At 52.8% G+C, this 16,482-nt stretch overlaps 1 non-coding gene across 1 annotated transcript; it reads left to right on the forward strand.

Annotated features, from left to right (window-relative positions):
* The first annotated feature begins 1,202 nt into the window (after positions 1-1,202).
* On the forward strand, positions 1,203-1,303 carry LOC119372834 (U6 spliceosomal RNA). Its single transcript, XR_005179724.1, has one exon. It is a non-coding gene; the product is annotated as a U6 spliceosomal RNA (small nuclear RNA).
* The last annotated feature ends 15,179 nt before the right edge of the window (positions 1,304-16,482 follow it).

Below are 16,482 nucleotides of genomic sequence, written 5' to 3' on the forward strand. Positions count from 1 at the left end.
TCACGGAGAGTATTGATTGCAGACAAAAATGAATTATACGAAGAGTACATGGCAGCTTCCAAGTGTTGAGCTGCGGCGTCTGTATACTGACCGCAGATCACACATGACACAGTAACACAGACCGAGTGACTGTAGCACTGGCGTTGCACACTTATTTACGAGACATGGCCACGGCTGAACATTTGAAGCTGCCGCCATAATTGAATTTGTCGTTTACAGCTAGCGCTCTCTGTGCTGTTTCCGCGCTTCAATTTCTCAATTTCAGTTTATCTGCACACGAGCGAGTCGGCGTGCTGTGACGTGCCAGCAAAGCGGCGATCGAACACTTGCGCATATATAGCACCTGTAAGCGATAGCACGATCATTGTCCACAATAATTCGTCGTCTTCAACTTCCACGGCAAATTATTGTCCTAATATAATATTTGTTGTAGTTTTACGTTTCAAAAGCACGATATGGTTATGGGGGACGCCGTAGTGGAGGGCACCGGCAATTTCGACCATCTGGTGTTCTATCACGTGCACGTAAATATAAGTACGCGGGTCTCTAGCATTTCTTCTTCATAGAAATGCGGCCGCCGCGTCTGGGATTTGATCCCGCGACCTTCGGGTCAACATTCGAGCACCATAACCACTATAAAACACCGTGACGGGTCAAAATTATTGTCCTGTAATTTGAATTAGGTGCAGGTACGCAAAGAACGCGCGGCGGTCAACATTATTCCGCTTAGAGCTGCATACAAGCAGCATGTCTGCGAAAATATAGGCGCTGAAGCTGCACCCATCAAATTCATAGGAGAGTAATCATACAGTACTTCACGTTCACGACGTCCCACCTCACAACGATGCGGATACGACTTACGCAACATTGTGTATGAAAGTCTGCGGTAACATGAAACTAAGGACTTTCAAACGAAGCGGGTCGCGCTCATTTCTACCGCGCGCCGTGAGATGGCGCTACAAGGAAAAATAATCTGCACTGACAATTAAAATAGTAAAAGTTGACACATAACGTACGCATCTTTTTGTGATAAGCACTAAAGGAAATATGCGCATTATAATAATGATCACTACCGTTATGTGCATTTAGCATCTACGGAGAAGCTATATTTTGTTTTATATTGGGAAATTCGCCCTTCCACCGTCGCCATATCGGGCCGCAACGATTGTAGGTATAATAGTTCAACGCAATACTCCTGTACTGTACTTCCAAATTACATATACTAAAATTGGAACGATAAAGAAGATTAGCATGGCCCCTGCGCAAGGATGACGTGCAAAACCGTGAAGCTTCCCACTTTTTTTTTTCCACAGAGCACATGGTCTTCGTTAAGGCGTTCACCATTCGCATCATAGAGGCGAAAGCTCAACGGCTCATGTGTCAAAATATACGGCGGCATGAACAGTATGGTATACGGTATACACGCATATCCCAGGTGAGAATTACAGTTAATTAAAGGTGAACAAAATGAGTAACTGATGTCCATCTGCCTTCATGGAAGCAATCTCATCGCAATGCATCCTGTAACAAAGTGTTCATCATGTCATATATCTTGTAACCCACCCCATTTGTAATACCCACCCTGGGGTTTTTAAGGAATAAAGGTGAAAGTGAAAGTATTATAGTGAATTAATGCAGTAAAGGTATGTTAAGCCAATAGAAGCGATAATTATGTCTATAAGCTGAATCTAATTGATTAACGTTTGATTACCTAATAGGCTTGATAGTGATCAAGTGTACATTTATTCTACTGTAGTACGTAATCCCTGATATTTATTCTATAGCGTATCTTATTCTGATATTTAACGCGGTCCCGGCCACCATTACGTGGTGATTGCAATACATGACGCACTCCATACCCTCCCCCCACCCCCATAAACACAATTTGCATAAAGCCCTTTACAAAAATGACCATGAAGAATGGAAGTGGGTAGGGGTAGGGGAGGCGGGTCTTTCGAGCAAAGTTCGGGCCTCCCTTGAGGGAAAGTTCCCTGGGAATATGGGATGGCACGACTCCCCACTCCTTTCATACGTAACGCTCATAATCAAGTTTCATTTCAACAAAAATTGGAAAAGAAACGATAATGTTATCACTCTTAATTTAATGCATGCAGCCACGGGTGCGTGTACTTTTGTACGAATAAACGAAATGTTGATTCCTTATAAACTTCATTTGTACAGCAAAGAAATAAGTGGTTTTCAGCAACCGGACACGCTCTTCAGGGGTGTCAGTTTCAAATCTTATCATGCTTACTACTAGTTTCTAAATTATTCGTGTGCTTGGTGGTAACAGTCAAAGAATGGCCACCGCAGCTTGAAGCGTTAGGTTGAACATGGAATGCTGCCCAATGCAACGTTTCGACAATGCGGGGCTCGCTTGTCAGAGCGAGCGTTTACGTTTTTTCGGCCTTGTCGATAAGATATGCATAGAATTGTTTAAGCGGAAACGAGAATACCCAGACAAGCATGTGCCAGCCAACTATCTTAAACGCTCGAGAAGCGCTTGACGTTAGGAAAAAGAGTAACCTCTATTGGATGGAGCATTTGCGCAAATTATCTGTGGGATGGACACCGTGGTGGTTGTGGGCGGAACTGACATTTCTTTCTTAGGTTCTAACCGATTATAGTGCTTAAGAAGGTTTCATACCTTCTACACGAGTATTTATGCAACACTATAGTCAGATACAACTTTAGAAGTCGGCGGCATTTCCTCCTCAAAGGCGGATGCACACAGGCCTGCACCAATGGGCGCGCACTCCAGACTGACGTCATGAGCCGGACGGCCGGTGATCCCGCCTTCGGAGTGCGTTGCCGAGTGTATGAGCGGAACACGTGTGTTCGGGAAGCTTTGGAAGCTTTTATCATCAAAACGAAAGATAATAGCTGTGTAACTGATGCCTCGATACCGCTTTACGGTGCAGAAATGCCTTTTTTTTTTATGGAAAACGTGCCTTAGCACTTGATCTGTTTGTGCGCGCCTGCGCAGTTCTGTTCGAATGGCCTATTTGAGTGACTCTTTGCGGTGAATTAAACAGTTGGTAGTTTACGCTCGGTCTCCTCGTGTGTCTTCTTTGTGGGGTCCCTTTCAAGTTTCGCGCAACTATTTTCCTGCATAGAATGAGCCAAATAGTCCCTCAAGACGTCCTGGTTAACCCGTAGCTTTATTCATTCGTACGTGTCCCGTCATTGTTTTAAAGCACGAAATTATGACCATGCAGCTTTTTGACGATAATGGCGGCCGGGAACCTCTGATGATGCGTACGAAGAGCTGATTACTTCGCATTTTTACCCCCGCAATACCGGGGACGAAAGGTTGTGGGAAGCCGTCATCGCTTCATTTTAAGGCAAAAGCCTTGAATGCCTCATCAAACGCGAAAAGTGACCATCGGCGCCGTCCACACGAATGATGCAAAAAAAAACATGACGTGATCACGCCATCGTAGGAAGTCATCGTGACGTCACACATCAACGAAATTTTGTAGTCACATGATGACGCCACCACATGACACCGTCGCTTGGTCAAATGTGGGCCGATCACGGAGGCAATGCAAAACCACGTTAGGTGCAGGAGAAGAGGTTCTTGATGGAAAATGGAAAATAGAAAGGTGGGGGAGTGACACAGAAACTGTCTCTCAGTCGAGGACACCACAATCGCGTCACGTTAGGGGAAGGGGGGGTAAAAGGGAAGGAGGAGACAGATGGTGGGAGGGAAGGGAAGGTCACAACAGGTAGAGGGCTGGGGGCAGAGGAAGGAGGAGATCCGTCGTTGTCGTTGCTGGTCAGGCGCTAAGCACGGCCTAGAGGCGGTCTGCGAGATGCGCGGCATCAATGTACTCGAGCACCGCGCGTAGGGCACCGCGAACACGGCCCATGGCTCCGGCCGGGTGCAGCACATCGTTCATGGTCGCGCAGGGTAACCCTTGCCTCCTGAAGGCGTGCGCGAGGTGCTCCCATTGCGGAGCCAGAGCGGTACAGGAGATGAGGAGATGCTGGAGTGTTTCTTCCTCACCGCAGGCGCCGCATAGGGGTGAGGGAGCACGGCGAAGGCGGTGCCGGCGCTCGGCGGGCCAGACAGAGCCGGTCCGCAGTGCGAGAAGAAGGGAGCGCTCCTTTCGGTTAAGCATTCCCTCCGGTAGATAACGCGGGGGGCACCCGGAGGCTACGCGCGCATCAGGGTGGTTGCGAGCGAGCTCTCGCCGGATGTTCTGGCGTGCTGAATCTACGGAGTCCGCGTACGTTGTCAGCGGAACCGCAGCGTCGTGTGCAGTCCTCGCCAGGTCGTCAGCAGCTTCGTTCGCCGCGATTTCAACGTGTGACGGTATCCATTGAAGAGCCACGTCGCAACCGTGTTCTCGCAGTGCGTGCAGTTTCAGGGCTACACGCTGTGCGAGTGGGGGGGCGCGCTCCTCTTTGGCGAGCTGGCGGAGTGCCGACCGCGAGTCCGTGAAGATCGTGGCGCGATCGATGTGCGCCGATTCACGGATGAGGTCAGCAGCGAGGTGAATTCCTACCAGCTCCGCCGTGGTGGAGGACGCAAGGTAGGCAAGCCGGCATTGGCGCTTCAATGCCAGCTGCGGTGCCGTGCAGGCAGCGGCCGCAGAATGGTCCTGGAGCACGGAGCCGTCAGTGAAAAACTGCACTCTTCCTTCCAGGTCATGTTCCATTCTTGCAGCGGCTTCTTGTGCGATGGCACAAGCGGGTGTGTTCCGCACCCCCGGGAGCTCGAACCCGATGGAGAGAGGCACTCGCCGATGAGGGGGAAGCCACGGGGGAATCTTTGGAGCGCTGTCCGCGACGATGGCGTCGAATGTGCTAAGTAGCAAGCCAACACGGGAGTCGGGCAGTGCGCGCAACTGAGATATGATGGCTGTTCCATCCGGTGCACGGTTGAGGCGTTCCAGGTGGTAGAGGGCGCGCATTTCGCCTGTGAGTGACGCCGGCCAGGCGCGGGTCTCCGCGAGTGTGTCCGCAATGCGCGAATTGCGCGGAAGTCCGTGGCACATTCGGAGCACTCGGCGGTGGTCGGCGTCAATCGCATGCCACTGGATGGGGCGGACAAGGCACAGAGGCAGCGCGTAGTGCACCTTGGCCATCCCAATTGCCTCGTAAATGGCCATCGCGAAGGAGGCGGGGCATCCGTCGCCTCACGCGAGTATGCGACGCACACAGCACTCAACACGGCGCATTTCACGGCGTACACGGCCTACCTCGTTGTTCCACTGGAGTCTGTGGTCGATGGTGAGGCCAAGGTAGCGCACGTGTGTTTTCCACGGCAGTGGGACACCGTGCAGTGTGATGGGGGCAGTGGTGCGGCGAGCACTGGCGCGCGGATGCACAAGGAGTGCCTCAGTTTTCGCAGCCGAGATGCGCAGGCCAATGCCGTCCAAGAACCCGGCCACGGCCACGAGAGCACTCTGGAGGCACCGACGGACGGTATTCATGTAGCGGGTGGGACCGCGCACATACAGGGCGATGTCGTCCGCGTATATCACCGCGCGCACAGCAAACGTATCACCTTTCGGGGGGCATTCAAGGAGAGGTGCGAGGACCAGGTTAAACAGGAAGGGGCTCAGCACACTCGCCTGAGGCACACCGGTGGTGAGTGGGCGTGGAGTGCTGGACACCCTCCCCACACGGACAGTCAGTGAGCGTTCGGTGAGGAAGGCCTTGATGTACCGGAGGAGTTTGCCCTGTACTCCTAGCGCACAAACCGCGTCGATGATAGCAGCGTGTGGTAGGCAGTCAAAGGCCGACTGCACGTCGAGGAGAAGAAGCAGGGCTGTCTCACCGTCGTGCAGTGCCTGCTCAAGCGTGCCGACGACCGCGGCTATGCAGTCGGCTGTGGCACGCAGGGCACGAAAGCCGCACTGTTGTGGTGGGAAAGTGTCGCGCGCAGTGGTTATCCATTGGAGGCGATGAAGCGCCATCCCCTCCATGGTCTTTCCGGGCACTGAGGTAAGAGAGATCGGCCGGTATGACTTCAGGTCTCGCGGTGGTTTACCGCGCTTCAGCACCGGGACAACCATCGCTGTACGCCAGCAATCCGGGAGGGAGCCGCTGCGAAAGACCTCGTTGAATGCAGCGAGCAGGAGGTGGCGCTGGCTGTCATCGAGGTTCTGCAGCATGTTGTGCGTGATGCCGTCCGGTCCCGGGGCGCTGCGGTGACGTCTGCGGTTCAAAACACGAGCAAGCTCGTGTTCTGTAAAGTCTGCGTCGCACAGGCAGGCTAGGTGCTCCGAAAGGGCAGCGTCAGGCGGCGCAGGAAGCGACAGAACTGGACGGCAGCTTCTGAGATTCTCGGCGCTTACGCGCGTAGGATCGGGGGCTGGGGGAACAAAGGCGTCTGCCAGTAGTTCAGATAGTGCGAGCTCGGTGATGCCGCGCGCCACCGCGATCGCAAGGACGGGGCAGCGAGGGGCCCTGGGGTTTAGGAGAGACCTCATGATGGGCCAGCCGCGGTTGCGGCGACGGGGGTCACTCAGAGACGAGCAGACACCCGTCCAGCTGTTGCGCCTAAGGCGCCGCGCTTGTCGTCTGCACACAGCGTCAATACGGTTTTGTTCCGTCCAGTGTTCTGCACGATCGGTGCGAATGGCACGGCGCTGTGCGCCGCGACGGGCAGCACGAAGGTTCAGAAGCTTAATGTCAGGGCATGGGGAGCCGGCTGGGACTACACAACGCGTAGTGGCCATGCGAGCGCACTCAGCTACGTGCGAGAAGTAGTCACCCGTGGGCTGTCGGGAAGAACACAGCTCACGGAAGACACCCCACCTCACCACATCGTACACTCGCGTCGCCCCGCGACTCGGATGAGTGGGGGAGAGGAGGATGGGGTAGTGATCCGACCCGGCGGTGTCATGGGCTCGTGTCCACGAGTAGGCGCAGCACTATGACACCAGTGCCAGGTCGATGCAGGAAGGGCGGCTTCCGCGGCGGACGAAAGTTGGCTCGCCGGTGTTTAGGATAACGAGGCCTGCAGTGGCAATCGCGTCCGACAGGCACCGGCCGCGTAGGTCTACCTTGGCGGAGCCCCAGCTGTTGTGATGCGCGTCGAAGTCTCCACACACGACACAGTCAGCTGATAGCGCCGCGGCAAGGTGTGGCACGAAAGCAAAGTCACAGCTGACGTTCGGACGGACGTACACACATGCCACCGAGGCATCGACACCACCCATGCGAACCGTCACAGGCACGCACTCCACATCGTCGTCACAGAACCGCTCGCAGGAGATGCACGCGTGTGCGATGGACGCACGCACATACAGAGCAGTTCGGGGGGCGCCGGGGCCGTGATCGGCATCCGTGCAAGGCACATCCGAACAGCCGTTCTCCGCGCATACTGCCGGGCCGCTGTAGCCGATGAAGCCACGAAGCGAGAGGTCCTCCGCGCGGGCGCGCGTCTCCTGCAGAGCAAGAATGTCAAAGTCGCGCAGAGACCGGTGCTCCGCTAGCTCAGCATGACGGCGGTGCAGCGAACGGCAATTCCATTGCAGGATGCGCGGCCTGGGGCGGTGGTGTGGACTACTCGCCACTGAGGCGGCCCTCGCCACACACCAGGGCCTGGTGTGTGGCGAGGGCCGCCGCGCACAGCGAGTAGGCAGGAGAGCTGAGTGGGAGGAACTCCAGCGCTGTACGCACTGCTGCCGCTAGCACGGCAATCGCCGACTCGCGCCGATCACTGGTGGAATGATCATTGGGAGCTGTGTGTGTTGCCGATGAGTCACTCCCAGAGTGACCGCCGGCGATGTCAGCGAAGAGCACGCCCTGCCTGACTGGCTGGGAGGCATGGGTCTGCCTGAAGGAGCTCGGGGCTGAGGCCTTGGCGCCCTGTTGTGGATGTGCCTCTTGGTGTTCCGGCTCTCTCCTGGCTTGGGCGCGGGCTTCTGCCAGTTGGCGCTCCCTCTGCCAGCGAGGGCAGCGTGGTTCTGTGGCGGGGTGTTTGTCGCCGCAGTATATGCACTTCGGTGTTGCGGCCGTGCATTCGGCGGGCTCGTGGGCACCCCCGCAGCGGAGGCAGCGCTGGTCGAAAGTGCAAGCCGCTTCTACGTGGCCGTACCGTAGGCACCGGCCACACTGGACAGGCCGCGGGCGTCGTGGTTTGACGGTACGGCGCTGCTGGTACGGCAACCTGACGGTACGGCAGGTTGCCGTACCAGCAGCGCCGGCGCTGACGGCGCGTTGCCGTACCGGCGCTGACGGTACGGCAACCTCCGTGGGTGGCTTGCTGCCCTCAAAGTGGACGATGATGTTGTGCCCGGAACGAGAGCATGAGATCACAGGGAGGTTCGATGAGATGTTCTCCCGGATCTCTTCCTCTCCGAGTGCCGTGTCAACACCAAATATGATGCCGCTGCACGTGTTGTTTGCGGCTTGCCTCGCACGCACAGCGATGCCGCATATGTCGCTGATGCTGAGCAGCGGGTCAAGTGGAGAGCCGGTGGGCGTGTCTGCGGCGACTACGTTGCGTCAGAAATTGACACGGACGCGAACCACACCGTCTACTGTGGCCAGGAACGAGGAGATGGCCTCCTGTGTGGAGGAGCGAAAGTTTGTTCTCCTGTTCCTGGGCCGGTACAGGACCGTCTCCACAGGGCCGCGGGCGTTGGCCCGGGGTGCGGGGCGGTTAGGCGCAGCAGCATTCTGAGCACTTGCTGGGCACTCTGTGGAGCTGAAACAAGTGGGGCGCACAGAGGGGTGCCAGGGGGGGCACCGGTAGTGGGGAGCAGGGGAAAGGCTGCTGCCTCCGTTTCAGTAGTTAGGGTGCCCAATACACAGCTTGGGCGAGTGAGGGGCTGGCTCCTTTTTGGGGGGGGGGGGCCTCGCCGCTCGCTTGTGTTTGTGCTGCTTGTTGTGTCAGCTGTTTGCTTCCTTCTTCGCTGACGCCATGACATCAGTGTTGGGGGCAGGAGGGGAAAGGGCTCCCTGGCTGTTTGCAGTGGCCGCGGCCTCTCGAGCTTGTTCAGGTGGGGAGGCAGTTGCTGCGGAGGGGGCAGGTGGGGAACCGGTCGGGCTGCTCTCCGCGGTTGAGACGGCGGGAGAGGAGAACGCCGGGGTGACGTCGTGACTGGTGTTCCTGTAGCTCTCTCGGCGAGGGACGGAAGACAGGTTTTCCTCCAGCTCCGTCTCTCCTTGGTTGCGTTCCTTGCCATTCTTGGGAAGTGGAGGGATGGCGGGGGCTCCTTCAATGGCGGTGGCAGACGATGTTTGCGGCGAGAAAATGGCGGCGGCCGTCTGCTGTGTTGCCTCGTATTGAGGGGGGACGTCGATGGAAGCAGGGAGGTTTGTGCCGTTCTCTGCCTTGCCTGTTTTCGCCCGTGGTGTGCGCCGCGGGAAGGCCGAGGTTTTCGTCGCCCTTCGAGTACGCCTGGGAGTGCTCGGAGCCTCCCCATTGCGCAGGAGGCTGGTGGCGTCTCCCAGTTTCCTCGTGCGACATTTTGCTGTGGTGGTGGTGGTTGAGAGACGAGGTGGGCTGGCCCGTTGTGCATCCTCCTGTCGCACGAGGCCTGCTGCCTTCTTCACAAGAAGGTCGTAGGCCTTGGAGTGGCTGGTGTTGCCGCTCAAGGTGTAGCCCGGGGGAAAGCCCGGGGGCAGGTTGTCCTCCATCACAGAGGGTGAAAGGGCACCACAGCACGTGCTGTCATGGAAGGCGGTGGATTAAGGGGGGAAGCATTCGGAAGGAGTGGGATTGTGGGGAGGATCAGTGCATCGACTGGGAAGAAAAAGATGGCTTTCGCCTTTGAGTGGGCTTAGGTGCTTGCATAAGAGACCTTGTGAGTTTAGGTTGGCAACAGCATTCGGATCGAGTTTTTTAAGCAAGCGAATGACATTCATTTAGCTAACGTGACGGCTTTCTCAGATCACTATGCCACAAGCGCATGTATCATCTGAGAAAACGAAACGCCTCGAGAGTGAACAGGGCGCACGCAAACGCGTTCAGACGATTGGCGCCCTTTCCACAACGCTCATGACGTCATCAAGAATCGCCTTCGTGCAAGCCAGCGCGTTGTGACGCCTCGCGGGTTTTCACAACGCCGACGGAGTGTACGAGGTCGATCCAAACAGGTCACGAAGCTTCGGGCGAAAAGCGGTTCAGAACGCATCGCCAGCAACATCAGCAAGGGGAGTTATGGCTGCAACGATTGAAGCGCGACAAGGTGTGGAGGGAACTAACACTAATAGCGAAAAACCAAGTTTTATTCAAGGGCGAAGCAATCCTAATGTTTTACTAGTGACGTATTTTTCCCCAAACAATATTATGTGGAATCAATGTGAAAAGATTTTATGAAAGCGTCTAATTATTACGAAAAAAAAACTTTTTTTAACACCCTCTGAAAAGACGTGCACGCCATTATTGTTCTGTGCAGCCCTTGCCATGTCTGAAAAGGCGTGCTCGTAAAGTTCATCTGCGACGACACGCCCCTCATATGTTTTGGAGCTCGGCACTTGTACGCGTTCTCTGAATTATTGTCGTGAGAATTTAATTTTTGCTGTGCGCGGAGTCGTGAAATGCGTTTCATCGTTGGTGAACATGTTCAGGACGGTGCCCAACGGGCAACGGGTCGATGCGGAGAACATTTACCGCCGAGCGCTTGCTAAGGTACCCGCGGGAACTATGTGCTGTGCAAGGACGAACACACGTATGCCTGGCGACCCATGTCTTCTAGATAACGAACCGCTAAACCGATAAGGTTCGGAATACTGTGCTCGCTGGATTTTCGTGAATCAGTATTCCTGCAGCCCGGCTTCTTTCGTGAACACGCAGTGCCTACTATTATTCCTGCTATCGGCGAGCATATCGCCAAGTTATGTATCGCGCTACGATTCGCATGCCTGTATATAACATTACTTTAATAATAATATCTGGGGTTTAACGTCCCGAAACCACGATATGATTATGAGAGACGCCGTAGTGGAGGGCTCCGGAAATTTCGACCACCTGGGGTTCTTTAACGTGCACCTAAATCTAAGAACACGGGCCTCAAACATTTTCGCCTCCATCGAAAATGCAGCCGCCGCGGCCGGGATTCGATCCCGCGACCTTCGGGTCAGCAGTCGAGCGCCATAACCACTATACCACCGTGGCGGGGCTATAACATTAATTTATCGGAGCATAAGGCAAAGCATAGTGCACGTAGTGTCCGGTCACGTTTTGTACATATTATCACTCTTGGTGCTCATTGTGTGCAGTGTAAAAAAAATGCATTATTGACACCATTGAATAAAACTGAAATGTAATTTTGGCGTGACTAGGCGTCATTTCTCCTTGATAGAACTGAAGCACACAATCAATGTGTACTTTAAGAAACCTGTGTATGTGCGAAGCGCATAAGCAACGCCGCAAATATGAGGGGTACGCGGCTGCTTTAATCCGACTCCGGAAGATGCCACGAACGCCGAATGAAAGTTCCAAGAATAAGTCTTGCGGTAAAACCATGGCTAATTAAACGGCAGTACACTAAAACACCACTGTCTAGTCATGAGTCGATATTAGTTTAGCTGGCGTTGACTTGAAGCTCACTAGTCATGGACCCGTCAGCTCGCCTTAACGCGACTCCTTAGCGATCAGGGGCCTACGAAAACAATTTTTAGACCAAATTTCGCGCTAGGGCCAACAAAATGACGTCACTTAAATACAAGATGTTGCGTCACATCCGCTTTATTTTTTGTTCCGCCGGAAGTGTTACCTCCTCAAACAGATGGCGCTAAGCCCCATGAGCAGCTGATGAGCCGCCATTTTCTGAACGTATGGGCTTCTATGGAAGCTTCGCTACCAGTTACATTTACCTTAAAGTGTAGTCGAGTTCTGCTTATCCTGTTCGCATTAGCGATGATAACTCACGCGAAAAAACTTCTGCCATGATTTTTTTCTTCAGGTTCATAGGGATTGGATACCTTTCATATAGAAATCCATTTGAAGTATTCTAAATGACATAAATGTGAAGAGTTTAGAGGCATGAGCAAATCCGTGACCATTCGTTATCAGTTAAACATAGGAGATATTTTGCATATAGGGGTAATATTTTGGCGCAAACGATGCCTTGGTTGACTGCTTCACATTTCTCCAAATAAACTTCGGTGCTCCATTACAAATGTAGTCTCATGGCTTACGTAACTAAAATAACACATCGCAATGTAGATGACTATACACCAAAGAAACATTAGAACAAACTTGTGCCGCTACTCTGTCTGAAACAGAACAACCCTACTCCGGAATCCATACCCTGACGGCTCCATCTGCAATCGTGATGCATGTGGCAAATTTCCTGATATGTTTGTGTGTGGACTTGGAAATTTGCGCAAAAATGTTTCATGTGTGTTGTGCTTACTGCTTATTCATCTGTGCATGTTACTGTCCTGGTTGTATACACACTGTATCCAAGTGTTCGTAGCGTCCTACGATAGAATAAACTTTTCCTAAACACATAGAACTTTATCAAAGCGATAATGGTAGTTTAGGGACAGCCTCTTACATCTCTGCCATGTCAGGGTGCATGTAGTAGCTACTCTAAATATTTTCCCACTTTAAGGCGAAACCGTTGTATGTCTCACGAGTCAAAACGTTTTCGAGGTTTGGCGAGGCCTTGCCTCGGCGTCAACACGAATGATGCAAAAATAAAATAAAATAAAAGTTGGTCAAAAGTCACGTGATGCTCAAGCGATTGAGCGTGTAGTGTAGGCGTACGAAAACTCACACCACCTCAATGTATCATGACGTCATAAATAAAATCATCATGACCTCACAGATCGTCGGAGTTCGTGACACCATGATGGCGATTATTATGATGACGTTGCATGACGACTCCATCGCTCGGCATCGTCGATAGGTCAAAGACGGGCCCGATCACGGAGGCTGTGCAAAACCATGCGAGGTGCAGAAAGCTTGCAATGCCACAGATGCTGGAGGCGGTGCAAAAGCACGTTAGCTGCAGCAAGCATTCAGGGGGAGGGGGAGGAGGGTGCAATCAATACAGTAGAATAAGATGAAGAAGATGGCTTCCATATTCCAGTCGTCTTAGGCAAATGCATAAAAAACCATGTGACTTTTTCATTTTTGCCTCCGCTGCAAAGCTTGGCTTCTTTCGAACTCGACCAGAGGGGGGGGGGTGCAGCGGAGGAGGGTGGCCGCGGTGAGGCTTCGCCCCCCCCCCCCTTAATGAGGAACACTGCGCACAACGTTTATAGAACTTGATCTAGAAACGTTGCCTGCACACGCCTATGGTCTCATACGTACGATTCTAGGTGTCTTCTCGGTGTAGATGTAGTTGCAGGGTCGGATCCAGGTGCCTACTTTGGAGGGGGACGGTTCCTTTATCCGATCGGGGGAGGGGGAGAGGGGGGGGGGAGAAATATATATGCAAAGAGAGATGATGAGAGAGGTTGAAGGCGAGGGTGGTGCAAGATTCTCCTTCCCCCTTCTGTGCAGTGGTAGCCGAGGTAACCTGACAAAGGAGGTGGACGACAGCATTGCAGGGAGGGGAGGGGGGCTGACGCAGGCTTTGGGGAAGGGAGGGAGCAATCGCTCTACCGCCCCCCGTCTGAATCCGCCATTGTGTAGGTGTATGCATCCCCTGAACTCTCGACTCACACGCACTCTAAGGATTGGCCAAGGATCGGATAGTTCAAAATAAAAATAATTATTCGTCTTTCGTGCACTGTGCTTTTTCTCATTTTACTTTTCTTCTAGATGTTGATGTTCGCTGACCTCGTAACCTTCATGTGCCCTTCAGTTCTCACATGCCCGTACGACAGCATTGTTGTTGCGCTGGAGCTAATTCTCAGTTATGAAATCAGTTGCTAACTTCAGTTTATCGAATTAGTCTGATTAACATATACATATACCAATCAATTATTGACTCGCATAATTCCAATATTGAATACGTTTCAACTCAAATAGCAGGAACCAATGTGAGCAACTTGTTTAGATTGAGGATCAAACCTGCCTAATAACCCTGTTTGTCCAGGATTAACCCTTTCAGTTCTGACGCCCGTTGACATCTGTTTACACGTGTTTATAATATTGATAGATAACCCTGTTCAACCCTGAAGCAGAATTAACCCTGTTTGTTGAACTAAGTTTGGACATTACGGGGTTAATCTGTTAGCCTTAATTCCGGGTTTCACGAGTGATGCATAGTTACTCGACAATTAATAATAAAATAGAAATAATAATGCAGCCTCGCACTTGTGGCCTCAAGGAAGTGCGGAGCTCGGTGGCCTTCTTTGTTTCTTTTTATTTTTCTCTTTCGTTCTTCATCGCTTTCTTTCCTTTTGTCTCTTCTCTCTATTTCTTTCTGTCTTTTTTTGCTCTATTTCTTTTTTTCTTTATGTATGTATTTCTTTCTCTTTCTCACTTTTAGGAGCTTGCTCGCCAAGCTTCTTATGCTCGCGCCTTGTTCGTCAGTGGCGTGTTCACTACTTCTCATTGTTCCCGCCATAGGCGCAGCTGCGCTCTCTCTGGTGATTTCAAGAACGCTCACTAGATGGCGCGCCGCCGCTCAAGGCGGCGCACACCACCATCGGCGCGTGCGCTAGTTGGAGCGACCGCTAGAGGGCCGCGCGTCTCGTTTGGCGATCGCGTTTGGCGCGCTTCCTTTCTCTTCGCCGAGAGCTCACTCAGTGAACAAAAAGCGAAGGGGGCTCGCCGTCAAGCACACCCGGAGGTGCGGGCCAGCGAAGCAGAAGAGAAGCGGGCGCGCCGTCAAGCGGACCCTGCGGTGAGAGGTCGCGAAGCAGAAGCAGCACGGAAGCGGCGGCAAGAGAACAAACACCGAAGAAGTGCGGGCGCGGGATGCCGCGGCCAAGCGCCAAAAGTGGTCGCTACCTGAGGTTGGCAGCGCCGACGAGCGCTTCGAGCGCGACTTCTTTGACGACACGTTCGGCCACAGCTTCAACGTTGTCACGTCTAAATATTATGGCAGAGGAATGTGCATACGCAGGACTTCGCGGGTTACCCGATCATCTCCGAGCAAGCTCCTCTAACATCATTCACTTCGTAGATATGGCGGTGATGTTCTATTTTTTCTTTCTTTCTCTCTCTCTCTCTGTGCTGGTTCTCTCGCCGATCCCAGTTATTACATCGAACGCCGGACAAACCGGAAAAGCGGGAGAGAGCCTGTAAATTTAGGTTGGCAGCAGCGTTCGGATCCAGTTTTTTAACAAGCGAATGACACTTATTTAGCTAACGTGACGAGTTTCTCAGATCACTATGCCACAAGCGCATGCATCATCAGACAAAACGAAATGTCTCGAGAATGTTCAGTGCCCACGCAAACGCGTTCAGACGTTTGGCGCCCTTTTCACGAGGCTGACGCTTCCGTCAAGAATTTCCCTCGTGCAAGCCAGCCAATTGTGACCCCTGGCGCGTTTTCACAACGCGGATGGAGTGTAGTTAAGTCCGGCTTACCCTATTCGCAGTATCGTTGATGACTGACACCAGAAAAATTCACCGACGATTACGATACTGCTTAATGCGAATTCTGAGCGCAGCTTCGTGTTGGGCCAACGCCAAGCTGTGTTTGAAGTTTTGGCTATCCGCAGTTGTAGCAATGAAACACTCGTTACATATTGCCACAGAAAATGTCAGCGCTCGCGTGCTACGCACACCACTCTGTGCATTCCAGGCGTCGCGAACCATGCGAAATGCCGACAGCCCCGTTAGGACAAGCGAAGCCAGCCGGTTTGCCCGTGCCAGCCCTGCATGCGCACGAGCTCCGACCAAGGGGCGAGCGCGCGTGACGGAGGAAGAAAGCGAGGTTAGAGGCCAGTGGCTCGCGATATCGACAGACTCCGCGTTCGCTCTTTTTCGTGCTCGTTCGCTATATTGGTTACACCGACGCCATCCAACAACGGCGACGCCGCTCAACGCAGGAACGGGCGCCTAAGAGCTGCGCTCTAAAACATGTGCCATCATTTCTTTTTCAGGTTGGTAGAGGTACCTCTGCGTACCTTTCGTCTGGTAAACATGAAATGACGGAAATGTGCAGAGAGTTTAGAGGCATGCGAAAAATCGGTGACCATTCGTTCTCAGTTCAACATGCGAAATCTTTTGTATATAGGGATAACATTTTGGCGCAAACGGCCCCTTGGTTACCTGCTTTAGAATTCTCGAATTAAACTTCGGTGCTCGATTACAAAAGTAGTTTTATGGCTTATGTAAATAAGACAATGCGATCGCAGTTTAGATGGCTACACCCAAGAAATGCACGACGAAAGTTGTTCCACAGCTGTATCCGAAGCAGAACAACCCTACTCCGAAATCTCTGCGTCGTCGGCTACAATGACGGTGTGTTGTACTGATTCGAAGTGGTTGTTAATGTAATGGAGTGCGAGTACTGCACTAAAAGAACATTGGATCGAATGGCAGCTTGCTGCGACGATTGAAGTCTACTCAAGCTAGTGAAAGAAACCCACGTGACTGGTATGGCAAATTGACCCGCCATCTATGGACTGGGATCAGAGTAAAATCTGCGTTCCGTCTCTTTC

This window comes from Rhipicephalus sanguineus, chromosome 10, assembly GCF_013339695.2.
Source record: "Rhipicephalus sanguineus isolate Rsan-2018 chromosome 10, BIME_Rsan_1.4, whole genome shotgun sequence".
In the NCBI taxonomy this organism is placed as follows: domain Eukaryota; kingdom Metazoa; phylum Arthropoda; class Arachnida; order Ixodida; family Ixodidae; genus Rhipicephalus; species Rhipicephalus sanguineus.